General features: G+C 40.5%; 1 long non-coding RNA gene across 1 annotated transcript; it reads right to left on the bottom strand.

Moving 5' to 3' along the window:
• Positions 1 to 745: 745 nt before the first annotated feature.
• On the bottom strand, positions 746 to 14457 carry LOC148215452 (uncharacterized). Its single transcript, XR_015796594.1, has 5 exons — positions 14408 to 14457; positions 5869 to 6005; positions 5042 to 5122; positions 3822 to 3931; positions 746 to 1390 (listed from the first exon to the last, which is right to left on the bottom strand). It is a non-coding gene; the product is annotated as an uncharacterized LOC148215452 (long non-coding RNA).
• Between the last annotated feature and the right edge of the window lie 184 nt (positions 14458 to 14641).

Below are 14641 nucleotides of genomic sequence, written 5' to 3' on the forward strand. Positions count from 1 at the left end.
TCAAGTAAGTGCACATATAAGGATTGTAACTCTAGTTCATCTGAATTTTTATTCTTTTAAAATTGATGACTACATTCTCTCCTCTCCAGTAAATGATGCCTCCTTCTCTCACAACATTTCTAGCTCTATGGGGTGGAATGCAACTGAACAAAAAGGTTGCTATTTCAGGTGTGTACCCAGCCATACAATAATCTCCAGGTCAATTATTTCAGTGATGCAGTGACTCTTGTCTGGTCTGAGAGCCAACTGAATCCTGTTGTAATCTGATGATTTACTGCAATTAAGACTCTGAAAATATTTATAGTCAGCCCCAGATTCGCAGAACCAGCCCTTCTCATTTGAACCAAATGTATATTCATTGCCCAGGATAGAATAATAAGACACACCATGTCCAATAAAATGTAAAAGGGTGGATATGTTATGCTGGATTGTCCTGGCTTTTTATGAAAACTTGTGTCAAAGAAAGATTCTAGGATGAGGAAAACAGCCATAGTTTTCTTTGAAAGTGCTTTGCAAGAATGCTGGATTAGGCATAACACAATGTGGAATTCAACGTTATTTCCACACCTTTTATGCATTGTGATATTCCATTTCATTCCGATAAAGCAAACAATTTTCCAGGTTTCATGATTACAAAACAAAGCTTGAAATATTCTTCCAGAGATAAGAAATATATCAATGTAAAAAAAAAAAAAAAAGCCATAGCCCACATCAAAATTTCTACACTGATTCTTGGCTTCAGCTCTGAACAGTTGACATCTCAGCTCTTTGTGATGATCCATGAGTTAATTAATGCTTAATCACCAAATGAATAAGCTAGCAAAAGGCACTGACTATGTGCTAGTGGAATTTCTTCAAACAATCACATGTACAACCATTGCTCTTCTAAGAAAGCAGTGACCATCATAATGGCAAAGTATCCTCTATTGGCTACATTCGTTGTACTCTGAGGGTAAAATTGCCCTCCCCTGGAAGATACTAAATTAAAGAGGAGATACTCCCACCTGAAGCCTTGATGAAGAACTGGCTGTCACTGAGCTCACTGACAATTCCTGCTTCTTGTGGCACAAAGACACCCATGCCAAGGATATGTCCTCATGATAGAGCCTCCGTCTCATCTCCAGCCTGCTAAGAACTTCATCAGAGTGGGTCCAAAGAGCTCCTCCAGCAAAGTATCAAGGCTGGCCAAAGTAGCGGTAGAACAAATTAGGGATCCTAAGTTGTCAGAAAGAAAAGCTCAAAAAATATTACACCTGACCTGCATAAGAGGGACAGCAGATGAGTACTCCAACCCTGCTGAATAAACAGATGTATGACCTTATTGGAGGGGGGCTCTCCTTCTTATAAGACAAACAGTAGCTTGAAAGAAAGCGGTTTTAAGGGATAAACCCTGCAGAAAGAAGAAAAAGGGAAGGGGAAACAGGTAGTTTCTATTTAACAGAGTGCTATGAGAATCATTCACAATAATGCTAGCAAGATTGATTTATGACAGCACTCAAACTGTTTCATGTTCAAGACAAAGGTTGGTGGCTGGTTTTCCCACAAGTAGGTGGCACTGGGTAGAAAGAAAAGGATGGCTGGGAACCTACCAATTCCTGATCTGAAAGTAACCTGCTTTAAAGTCTCTAGCAGTTCCTCACAACCAAGAAGGCTAGATTCTCACTGAGTCTTATTAGCCAGATTTATTGAAAGGAAAAAAAAGGGGTTAGATTACAGAATCTTGGAAAGTGAATGTGTACTTTAACACGTCATTTATGTTATTAGGTACAGATTCTTTGATCCTTTTGTTAACTGTCTCTTCCCCAGTAACGGAAGAATGTGCAGATACTCTGGTCTACTAATATTTTGCAAACCACCATCCTCTTTCCCAGACTCTGAGAAGTGTGTTACACCTGCATTATAAGAATGGGAGGCAAGCACACTACCACTGTTATATGGTTGAGTCCTGAATAGATAAGGGGTAAGGCAACATGCAATTTCCTATAGGGTTTAGACTAGGGATACTTTCATATACCCACCATTATCATTTCCCAAATCCCCAGAAAGATTCTTGTAACAACCTGCAATTGTCCTACCTGCACCTTCCATCTGCTCCAGACTAGCCAACCACCTCTCTCTCTAGAAGAGCAACGAGGGAGCACAAAATCAATATCCAGGCGGTATTCCCCGGAGGAATTGGGACATATTGGGAATTGGGAGCTTTGGCATGGGTGTAGCATGGGTGTATGTGTGTAGCAGTTTTGTCTTTTTATTAAGCCTCAATACAATTTTGGTTGTTTTGTTTGTTTGTTTTAGTTAAATTCCTTGTTTTGTTCCCTACCCAGAGTTTCTTGAATAGATGAGTGACTATATTTATTGAATTGGATTAATAAATAAATCCTCTCCATATTCTTCCTTTACTGCATTTTGAAAAATAATAAATAAATAAATAAAAAGCCAGTCGTATGCCCTTCTCTTCTACTGAGGTGAGAACAAAATGGTGTTATAATGAACATCATGGTTTTACAACTGCATGATAGAAGGAGAGCTAAGGAGTTAGGAAGCATCATTCCTATCTATGAGAACTGTCCCACCAAACTCCATGAAGCTCCAGCCCTGAAAAAATGAAGCTTTGCCATTTGATCTGCAGCTGAGCTAGAAATAAATTTGCTCAGTTGCCCAACACTGATGATGCCATGGAATCAGAGGGATGAAATACTAGTCCAGAAGTAAAATCAAAGCTCTTTGGGGTCATTCACATGTCCTACTTGCTTAACACGAAGATGTCCTTCTGTGTGTGGAGGACATGAATGCACAATGGCATCCTCAAGCCTCCCCAGTCTCCACCATTTTTTTCTTGCTCCACTTCCAAGTGCCATTTTTCAGCTGCTGCTTGGTACAAGCCATGCCAAGCACTTAATCTGTAACAAATCATTCCAAGGTGCATTTAAGGGTAGAAGCCTTCCCATTCCTAATCATGACCTAACACTATTTTGGGCATGCTTCCCAGTCCTGATAACCCTTGGGTAGCTGGAGAAGCATTTGCAATTGGCAGTGATGCTGTCTAATGAAAATGGCAATTAAAATTCAGAACACTAAAGGACATACCGCACAACACAGTTCGCTCAGCTGCGAATCTGAGACAATAATCCTACTTCATGAAAAAGGTCTGAATTAAGTTCAACTACAGTTAGACTCCTAAATCAGATAAAGCTCAGATTTCTAGGCCCATTTGATTTCTGTGCTACTTGTTAAAGAGGATTCTTGGGAGCAGTGTTTTTTGGAAGGTCCTGTAAATTGTTACTTATCCATAGCTGCCCCTTTACACAATACATTCCAGAGTTCCCCAACAAGAGGGGGAGAATATTCAATCCAGCATCAGCCTGTGCTGACATAGTCATTCTGGGTGACTTGCTCTTAAACTCTGCCTTGCAGAATAGCCCCAAGGGAGTTGAAAATATTTACTGTTGATGCAGCTTCCTACCCTCTGGAAAGGGAGAGGTCGAAGGCTGCCAGCTTTGTAGGTGTGGTCAAATTTATAGTAACAAGTACATATTGAGGAATTTATATGTCCTGGCCTTTGGGGACAGGTGTGGGAGGGAAGAGGAAAAGGGTTATTCAGGGGAGTTTCTGCCCTGGCACCTCTCCTTCCCTCAAAGATTAACTGTCAGATGAAGAACCCCCTCCCCTATTTTTCAGACCATGTAACAGGCCTCCTGCATTCTTCCTAAATGCATTACATGGAAGTATGTGGGCAGGTGGAACAGGGAGGTGTAACCACTTTAAAGGCCCTTTTTCTTCTCCAGTTGCTTTTCTCTGGAGTCTTTGAATATTGCTGGTACCTTCCCAGCTGGAAAATCTCTGTCTGCCCACTTGCTTCAGTTCCATTCCTTTTTCTTGAGTAGAGGGTTGCTTTGCATCTCCTCACCTGGTCAACAGAACTACAGTATCTCTGTTTGGGAATAATGGCAGAAAGTCACTCATGTGGCCTGGCAGTGATTTGTTTCCAGACAAGTGATCTGAAATGTACAACTTTTTCTTTACCCCTCTATTCATTTGCAAAATTAATGTTCAGATTGGTTTTTTTTGAAAATTGGCAACTTTAGGTTGAAGTCTACACATCTTAAAGTTGCCAAGTTTCAAAAAACACTGGTTTAGATGATATCCTAGATATGAATATCATTTTTATAGGGAAAAAAAACATGTGTGATATGTTCATGCACAGCTTCCATTCATTTCTCTTGGACCTGCACAGGAAAGCTCCCAGTGTAGGAAAGTGAGCAAATTCATGTTTAACTATATTCAGCCATCCTTCGCAGCCCCCAGATTCCATAGCCACTAGAAGTTACAAAGCATGGGCAGGCAATACCATTTTGTGGTCTCTTGGGCTCTCAGCAAAATTATTAATGAAAAATAGAGGGTGGTCTTTCTTTTTTAACTGAATGTCTAATACTTTGGAAATATCAACTTCCTGATTGAATCTTTAAAGGGTTTGATGTAGCTTTATTAACCTTGGCAGCTGATTTATAAACCAGACATGATGGGGTGTAAACCATGGTTTATAAACCCAGCCCATTTTAGTTTATTCAATAAACTGGTTAAACAAAGCATGATTTAGTGTGATATGACTCTGTTGTGGCCCCTGGTAAACGACATGAATGTAAAGCCTTGTTTTGTCTTTGGCTGTTTTCATGACTGTTTCATGACTTTATTTATGGTGAACAATAAACTAGCAACCACAAGTTAGTCTCAGCTATGTGGTTTATGGTTCATTGTATTGTCTGAACCAAGTAACTGAATTAATTCAATAAACAATTATTAATTTAACCATTGGCCAGTATGTCACACAAATATAGCATTTGTGTATCTGTAGAGCAGAAAGAAAGAATCTGTTGCTGTATAGATGTTGCTGAACCAGACCTTCCAGCAGGCAAGGTTTGCTGAGAAGTTACAGTTCAGCAACATATAGAAAGCCAGAGGACTTCCCACCACCACAATACTGAATATTTTCTTTGATGGTTCTATAAAATGTCATGCACGCAAACAGTCTGAAACACTTTACCTGGCTGGCCTCCCCGCATTAGCGAAATGAGGTCTTTGTCATCTTCCCACTGCAACCCATGGCTTTAGGACATGCTAGAACCTGTGAGGCAGGATGGGGGAGGGAGAATCTATAAAAAGAAAAAAGAAAGACACCCTACCTTCCCTTTTATTTGAAGGTAGATCAAAGAGTCCCAATAAACTCTTAGTAACACTGCAACTGAGGCTTCTTTTGGGGATTATGAGAAGGCAGGGTTATCAATAAAGCTGTGCTTACTGATGTCCTGGATGTTAAGGTCTTGACTTTACACCCCACCACAACTCATTCCAAACCAGAAGTGAAACACACATAAGAAGAACATGTCCTACTCATGTGATGCATTGCTGAATAAACCTCCAGAGTCAACTTTTGAGGGTTAAATGCTAGAGTCAGCGGCCACTGACCCCTGGCTCCTCAAAATCCTCCCTGCCATCTCAGCTTCTCTTTGTCTTTTTTTCCTAGGCAGGTGAGAAGACTTAAAGCTTTGAGCTGCAGTAACCCTATTATTTCCTAAAATAATATGAGACCTACATGAGATCCAGAGGCATTCTTGTAAATAAAGATAGACCTTAGAGGCTTTGCTTTACAGCACGGAGCTTCCCATTTCTAAAAATAAGATCAGATTGAATAGGGAGACTGGCAGGCACCAAGGGCATGGACATATTTGGGCCCATGGGCTTCAGGGCGCCTCTCTCTGATCAGATGGAAGTTATATAAATAATATATAACAAGAACACATCTGTACAAACTGACACATAAACTGCTTTAATACATGGGACTGGCACAAACATACTGCAGTGCAATCTCACCTCTTTTGGATCCTGATCAGCCACTTTCCATTTCTTTCCCCCAATTCTACTTTCTCTTCTGATCAGATTCCTTTTCCAGCTCAAACTGTTGAACATGTTCTGTCTTCAATGTGCTGCTGTTGTTGTCTTTTCCTCCACTGAGGAAAAAAAGCAGCTTAGAGTATTCTGGCAAAGTTGGGACTTCATTAAGCATGTTGCTATTCCCCTTTTTGCCTCTTGGTGGCACAAATGGCACTCAACAGCCAAATTTGCTATTTGAAGGGGGGATCTCAAGGGCCACCTGAACCTTCTCACGGAAAGAGCATACACAGAATCTGGCATTTATTATTATTATTTAAATATTTATAAATATTTATTTATCCAGGGTTTTGATTGGGAGTGCCCTTTTATAGTACAGTAAATTGCACCTATGAGCCTTTTGACCAGTAGGGCAGATGACAAGAGATAGTTACGGGGAAGGGTCTTCATGCTGTCCCTGTGTCTGACTCTCACCTGGCCTATTTTAGTAAAATGAGTTTCCGTGTACTAGAGACCAAGGGAACTTCTCACCTCCCTTCTCTCTTTCTCTCTTTTGTCTTTTTATCTAAGAAGCAAGGCTCTCCTATCCTATGTATATTTCTTAATAAACCTTTTATTTCAAATGGAAAGAACATTCATTGATAGTTGGCCTAAAATCATACTCTACTTCCAAGGAAACTATATTATTCCCTTAGGCACTGGGAGCCAGCTGGGTGACTTTGGACCTGTCACTCCCTCTCAACCCAACCTACCTCATAGGGAGGTTGTGTGGAAAACAGGATGCAGGAGCATTAGGTATATATACTGCCTTGATTTGATCCAAATTAGTGGTGGGATAAAAGTCAGATAAATAAATAAAATAGTATTTTCTATTTGAATGAGACCTGCTGCTATTTAATTATACAATTCTCTTTTAGTACTCAATTTAGTATTCAATTGAGTACTAAATATCTATCACCTTTCAAATTGGAAATCCCCAAAGAGCTAAGATGTCTAGGATTGCTTATTTACAGTACTTCTAAAAGGGTTCTGAAGAACCTTGTCCCCTCCTCCATGACCAAACTCTCTATCTTTGTTTGCATGCCATTCTACCACTCTTTCTCGTATTCTCCCAACTTCCCTGCTTCTTCTTTCCATCTTCAGTCCATTCCTCTCTGCTTTTTGGGCCCAGATGTGATACCCCTCCCCAATCCTGCTTGCCTGCTGCTTTTATCACTTTTTTCATCACTGGCTATGGATGCAGTTCTCCCCAGCCCAGGGAGGAAATGAACCACGCCAGCACCAGGATCATGTAGCTTTGCTATCACTTTCAGAATCTATCTATGCAATATAGGGATTAAAGAGTTGAACTCATATAAGGAAGAGGCAAGTGGAAGTCCACATTTAACCACTGAGCCAACATGGAGTGATTTGAGCTGAGAGAGAATAACTAGCCAAACCTGCCTTACAGGATTGTTGCTATGAGAATAAAATGAAGGAAACCCCTATACAAATGTGATCTAAGAAAAGATGGAATGTAAATACAAAAATAATAAAAACATTTTTCTCTATGTAGAGCATTTGGTTCAAAACCCAAAACCACCTGTCCAGAATGTTTTCTTTTTAGAAAATGCAAACTTTGAGCAGTAAACCTCACATGACTAATACAATTTCCAAAGAAGTATTCTAAATATTTTTTTAAAAACCCATCTAAGTTTTTATACAGACATGAGGAATGAATGATGGTGGAAATTTGGAAGGATAAAAAAATATAATTTTAAGCTCCCAGTGATGGATTATACCTTTCTTGCTTATTTTAGAAAAGAATTACTATGCACAAAGGCAAAAATCCTACAGAACATTTCAGCCATGTATTGTTTGCTAAGTTGCATCCTCCCCACCATCCCTACTGCAGCCTCCTGGATCAGCACACATTACACCTCTGCTCCATGAGCTGCACTGGTTGCCAGTATGCTTCCAGGTTCAATTCATGGTGCTGGTGATGATAACCTGGAAAGTTCTTCATGGCATGGGGCCGGGTTATTTGAGGAACCACCTCTCCCCAATTACATCTACCTGTCCCATTAGGTCTGGCAGAAGAGGCATGCTCCGGGTCCTGTCTGTTCTGACATGTCATCTGACAGGGCTCAGGAAGACAGCCTTTTCTGAGGTGGTGCTTGATCTCTGGAACATCATCCACCCAGAGATTAGATTGACCTTGACCCTACAAGCTTTTCAGAAGGCTTTGAAGACATGGCTTTGCCACTGTGCTCGGGTATCCAGTTGTGGTCTGGACCCTGTTTGATGACTGTATTGATTGCTATGAATGGATTGTAACTCTGCCACTGATTATGCTTTTAATATGGTTTTTAATATGGTTTTATACATTTTTGTTGTTTTATTTGTATTTTGTTTATTGTCTGTTGCTGTTGTTTTTAATTGTCGTGAGCTGCCCAGAGTCACATAAGTGAGATGGGTGGCTGTATCAATTGAATAAATAAATAAAACCTGAAGTGATACAATCCCCAGGAACACCTCAGTCTGTCCATTCCCTTCTTCTGCACAGATAAATGAGACTTTGAAAGAAATTATTGCAGAAGTCACAGCTGCCAGCTACTTCAAGGGTAACTGGCTGAGGGTAGGTAGGTGAGTCGGAAAGTTTTCCTTTCAGAAACGTATAGATGAAATTAGCCAGCATGGCTGAAACATTTCCTCAGTATTCAGAGACCACAGCACAGCCATAGAGTAAAGGTGTATGCTGTATAGAGTATAGAGTAAAGGTATGTATAGAGTAAAGGTATGCTGGAATAAATTGCACTGCCCCAACTGTTGGGGCCTATCGTGATGCAACCACGAGGCCAGTAAGTGGTACCTTCCTGACAGTTTTAATGCGAGACAAGTTAAGGAAGGTGATTGTTGTATGCTACCAGCTTGTGAGAAAAACAATCACCAATTGCTCTCCTTAAGGTAAGGTGAGGTAGAAGAAGGTGGGAGCCTGAGGTGAAGAATTCAACCACCTTTCATGTTGCCCATGGAGGGGAGACAGTGGTGTTTGCAACCTCTGCCCCTTTGGGGTGTGTGGGCAACAGTGCAACCCACATAGAAAAGGGGTGGGGCTTGTGTCATAATTCCCTGAAGCTGCTTTTGACAATCAAACTCCATTTGCCCCCTTCTGGAGACCCCTGGGAAGAGGGGTTGCAAGAAGCATCATGGCACTCCCTTCTGCTTCAAGCCATGCCCCTTTCCATGTCTGTGACCCATCTGTTAAGCTAGCAGGCACAGAGAAGGGGCATGGGATAACAAGTGAGCTCTGTCCTCAAGAAACCTGCAAGGCAACAGCAGTGTGAGAGAGACTGTGGGAAGCAGGCAATGTAAAAGGAGTTCAGCTGGTGTTAGAAAAGGCAGCCCAGCCCAGATGTGGGGTCCATGGGAAGAAAAGATTTTTAAAAGACTCCACCTTAATTGGCTTGCTCTAATTCTGCCTGGGAATTTACTTGCATAGTTTACAAGATTATGATTTGACCCCTGTCTAGCATTAGATACTTTTTTCTGAAATCCATGTAGTTCTCACTTTTTTGGGTTTGCCAGCTATGTTGGTATTGAGAGGGGACAATGCTGACTGTGAGTGGCAGTGGCTAGCAGTGCCAGGAAACAGCCTGTGGATGAGCAAAGGGGTATTCAAGTAGGCAAAGTAATAAAAACAGTAAAAACTATAGCCATGTGAAACAGAGAAGCAGCAAAAAATCTATAATGCGATAAGATACAAGCGCAACCGGATATTTGCATTTCTATGTGCGGTCATACAGTTCCAGAAGCATTTGTACAGTACAAAATGGAAGTAATGCAAAAATGCCATGTTTGCTAATGAAAAAAACTAATAGATCAACAACGTGAAAGGAAATTGAACTGTACACCATTATCAGGTATATTCATTACTTCTCATTCACACAGAGTGGCTGGTCAGTCAAAGGCAGATAAAAAAACTGTTAAGTACCCTGAACATCATTTTGGAAGGAAAGGTGAGTTATAAATTTAAAAAGTGAATGAATATTTTCCATGGTTTTCTTCGCCTATTTAATGCCAACTGATCTGCAGACTACTCTCTGCTCTCTAATTAATACACAAGGGGGTCGGGTATCTTTCTGAGTTCTTTATATTTTGAGCAGAAATGTCCTAACTTTTAAAATGTTAAAATGAAGAAAAATAACCATTTTTTAAAACTTAGAAATAATATATTCCAAATTTCTGCCTTTGTTCCTGCTTTTTGTTTTTGGGTAGACACACTTTACCCAATCACTGCTGTACCAAAACCTGGACTTCTGATAGTGTATATTTAATTATACTTTGAAACTCATTGGTTAAACAAATCCAAAGGCTTTCCTTACAGAATGGGCAGAAGAATGACTATTCCATTTATAATCAGTCCCATTCTAGAAAGCTAGAGATTACACTAGCTCTTTTTAAAATGAGATCTGGGGATTATGGTGCATCTGATACACCTTGCTGATGCCCATGAGACCCTGTCATTGGTTTAAAGCTTAGAACGTTGTACAAGCCTAGCCATTTATAACTGACTCAATAAACTGAAATTAAAAGACGCTTTCTCCCTGGAAGGAAAGCTATGGCAAACCTAGATGGCATATTAAAAAGCAGAGACGTCATCTTGCCGACAAAGATCCGCATAGTCAAAGCTATGGTTTTTCCAGTAGTAATGTATGGCTGTGAGAGCTGGACCATAAAGAAGGCTGAGCGCCAAAGAATTGATGCCTTTGAACTGTGGTGCTGGAGAAGACTCTTAAGAGTCCCCTGGACTGCTAGGAGGTCAAACCAGTCAATCTTAAAGGAAATCAACCCTGACTGCTCATTGGAAGGATTGATAATGAAGCTCAAGCTCAGATACTTTGGTCACCTAATGCAAAGAGAGGACTCTTTGGAAAAGACCCTGATGCTGGGAAAGATTAAAGGCAAAAGGAGAAGAGGACAGCAGAGGATGAGATGGTTAGATAGCATCACTGAAGCAATGAGCATGAAACTGAGCAAACCCAGGGAGGCAGTGAAGGACAGGAAGGCCTGGCGCGATATGGTTCATGGGGTCACGAAGAGTCAGACATGACTTAACGACTGAACAACAACAACAATAAATTAAGCAAACCATGGTGTAGCATAATGTGTGAATGCAACTATTGAAATGTAGCTACCACTTACAGAGGTTATGTATCTCCTAGCTCTGAGTGACACAGGAATAGCACCCAAGGCATGCCGCCAGTAGCACTGTAACTGAATACTGAACTCTCTAGGTTGATAAATATTAGGGTTGTACAGTGCTTTGGATATGAAGGCAAAAAAAAAAGTGTTTTGGCACATGCTGTGGTACGTACTGCAAAGTCTGTAACTCCTTAAAACAGCTGCATATTTTCTAGAGATTGTACAGCTGCCTTTTGCAATCCTGGGAGGTATGAATTTGGTTTAAAGAGTTGTAGGCAGATGCAACATTGTGCCTTTGCACACTCAGAAACACCTTTTGCCTCTGAATCCAAAGTACTACCCAGCCCTAATATGTATTTTCCAAATAGACTTCAGTTTCAAAAGAGCCACTGTGTGTCCTCAAGGGACACACACAATTATATTTGTTCTCTGTTTGTTCTACACACACACACGTATACAGACACAGAGACACACATACACATGCTACCAGCATCAACCTTTTGATTGCTTGCTTCTTTTCTCCAGAGTAAACATATCCCATTTTTGCAAGTTTTTCCTTATATGATCTTGGGTCCTAGTCAAATCAAATATTTATTATGGTCATAAACCAACATAAGGAGATGGGGTACAGTCAGTTAAAAACAGAAGATACATCAGAGTCTAAAAAAATATGGGTTTCTAAATCTTTTTTTCCTTCTGAACTGTTTCTTGTTTTACCAGCTGTAATACTAGCAAACCTCTTTTGGTAATTACATAAAGTAGGGATATTAGCAGGAGCAGTTTATCTTCACTGCCTGGAATTCTTCCTCCTCCTCCTCCCTCATGCTGTTAGAAGTGCAAGAACATTTTCTGTTCTTGCATCTCACCACCATTTCAATTATGTTATTAATGAAATTCAAAGCGTCATCTCCCTTGTGACTTAAAGCCAAAGTCAATAACAAAATGGGTAACTGTCGTCATCCAGATATTTCTGAATGACAATTTCCAACATTCTTCACTATTGACCATGATGGCTGTAAGTGTGGGAATTATAGTTCAATGACATTTTGAAAGTCACAGGATCTCCATCCTTAATTTACAGTTGACTGAATCAGTGAACAGGCAAAAATGCAGCACTGGAATAGGATTAACTTTGCTACAGCTAGGCAATATAGGCCCTTCTCTCTATGGAAGAGAATCTACACAATTTCTAAGCACAGGCCAATGTTCTTATTCTTAAAGTATCTGGTGCCCCCTAGAGTTATAAAGCATTTGTTACAAGGAATAGATGGGGAGGTCACTCTAGGTCACTAAACACAATTTGTACTCAGGAAAGTATCATATGCCCTCCCAATGAGCTCCCATAACTTCTGTAAATTAGCACAGTGTGAACCTTCAATCTCACATATCTTTTGCTCAAAATATCTGCACCTAAATGTATATCCTCAAAGTTCAAAAGTGATTAAATGTGACTTTTGAAATAGAGATATTTAAAAAGAACAACCCAAAAGAAAGGGCATGGGCAATTCCAAAAGTTATCTTATGCTACCCTTTTTAATGAATGGGAACTATGTAAGAGAAGCTGAAACTCCATTCATTTTAATGACCATTGCATTGAGGAATATCCTCTTGGAATATTCTCTAACTTTTAAGCTGGGCTGCAAGGCAATAATGTAAAATAGCAGCTTGCCTCCTGAACTCCTTTTGGCTGCAGAGAACAGTTTTCCTCCTCTGATACTCTCCAGATGTGTTGGACTTAAAATCTCATTATGGTTGAAGCAATTAAGGGGATGGGCTTGAGAATTATACTTCCAAAAATTAATTGCAACTGGAATGTGGATTGTGGTTGCAGAAACATCATGGACATTGTTCAGCCACTAGGAGGTAAAGAAAAATGCACTAAGCTGTTTGAAGTTGATGGCTTTAAACATGCTTAAATCCATGCTGGATTGTAATATAATTGTGACCCAGTTCCTGATTCAGAGCAATGTGACTCCATTTTTCTTGCTCTTCCGATAAATTAAAGCTTTTTATGAATATGGAGTTATTCATGCCAGATAAAATGGAGCTATCTCCTGCTAACCAATTTATATAATAAGAGGAATGACATCAATGGTAAGTAGATTCTTTTTATCATATTTGGCCAATAAAGCAAATGCATTCTTACGTGGAAGATAAAAGTGTGTGCATGAGACCAAATTATTGCAATACAGGTTTTGTGGGGTGACCCTTGAAGACAATCCACAAATTGGAGCCAGCTCAGAATGTGGCAATACAAGTGGCAATTGATACCTCCTCGAGGTCTCTCATTACCCCGTTTTGAAAAAACAAATTGTCCTCCAAGCCCAATTCTACAGTCATGGTGATGTTTAACGCCTTACATATGTATGCTGATGGGAAGGCCTATTTTGTATAGTCTTTACATCTTATCCCATCAATGGGGCATTTTTTTTTTTTTGAGTCTCACTACTAAAACAGTTGCCAACCACCACCAATGTAGCCTTCTCCGTTATAGGACCCATAATATGGGGAAATTTTTCTATGGAACTGAGGCAAGGTATCTCCTTAGCTTGGGCCTCAACATGTATTTTCTCAGTCCTTGCAAGGCTACTGCTTTAGTTGTAATTTCATGTTTTGTTTTAATATTATTTTTAATGGGCACCTTTCCTACATTTTGTAAACTACTCAGCGCCATTAAGGGAGTAGGCTGCAGATACAAAATATAAATAACAGGGATTTCCCCCTTCCCCTATTATAGTCATTATGCTTATGACAACCTGCATCATCGGTTGCTGGAATGTCACTTACGCCTCACCGAACACTAAATGATGACAACCGCTTAAGCGTTTATTAGACGGTGCTCCCCGTGCCAATTCCTTCCACATTTTGCATGTTTGTCAAATAACACGCTGCGCCTTGTTTATTAAAGAAATAAAATCTAGGTTGCAAGGGCAAACTTGGAAACATGTCGGTCACACAGGCTAAAAGATCACACGCTGAGCTCCAGTCCTCGGCGCACTCTGCTACACTTTCTGAACACACAACGCAATTTAAGAGATTCCCTAAAACGGCGCAGCTGCTGATGCACTAACACTAAGGCTGCCTTATCCGGGTGCATAAACCTGGAGATCCTCTAGAAGAGCGCAAAAGGAGAGAGGGAAGTCTGGCCCGTTGCTGCCCCCCCCAGTGGTCTTCCGGAATTTGCAGCACAGGTAGGGTAGCCCTAGTTGAATCCAAACACCACCAATAATAGATTTTTTCCCCCCTTGTGCGTATGTGCGTGTGCGTGTTTTCTATTGGCTTCCCAGGTAATTATTCTGACCTTGACCAATGAAACTTCCCCGCAAAGGAATCCCACCTCTTATTAAGCTCTGTATTTCTGTTTGTTTTCCCTCTTCTTCTCCCAAGTCCTTGTCTATCAATCAATTATAGGCGTGACTCTACCCTGAACACCAATTGGTGAGGACTCAAGTCAATTTGTGATTCCGTGCAAGCGATTGGGTTTTCCATTGACGTCCGTCATTGTCAAACCCGCTCTTTTCCATTGGCTAAACTGGACGTTCCAGCAGAAGAAAAAGATTGGTGAAAACAG

This window comes from Python bivittatus, unplaced genomic scaffold (genome assembly GCF_059951505.1).
Source record: "Python bivittatus isolate LINGU-HERP-01145 unplaced genomic scaffold, Pbiv_v1 ctg000410_np1212, whole genome shotgun sequence".
NCBI lineage: Eukaryota > Metazoa > Chordata > Lepidosauria > Squamata > Pythonidae > Python > Python bivittatus.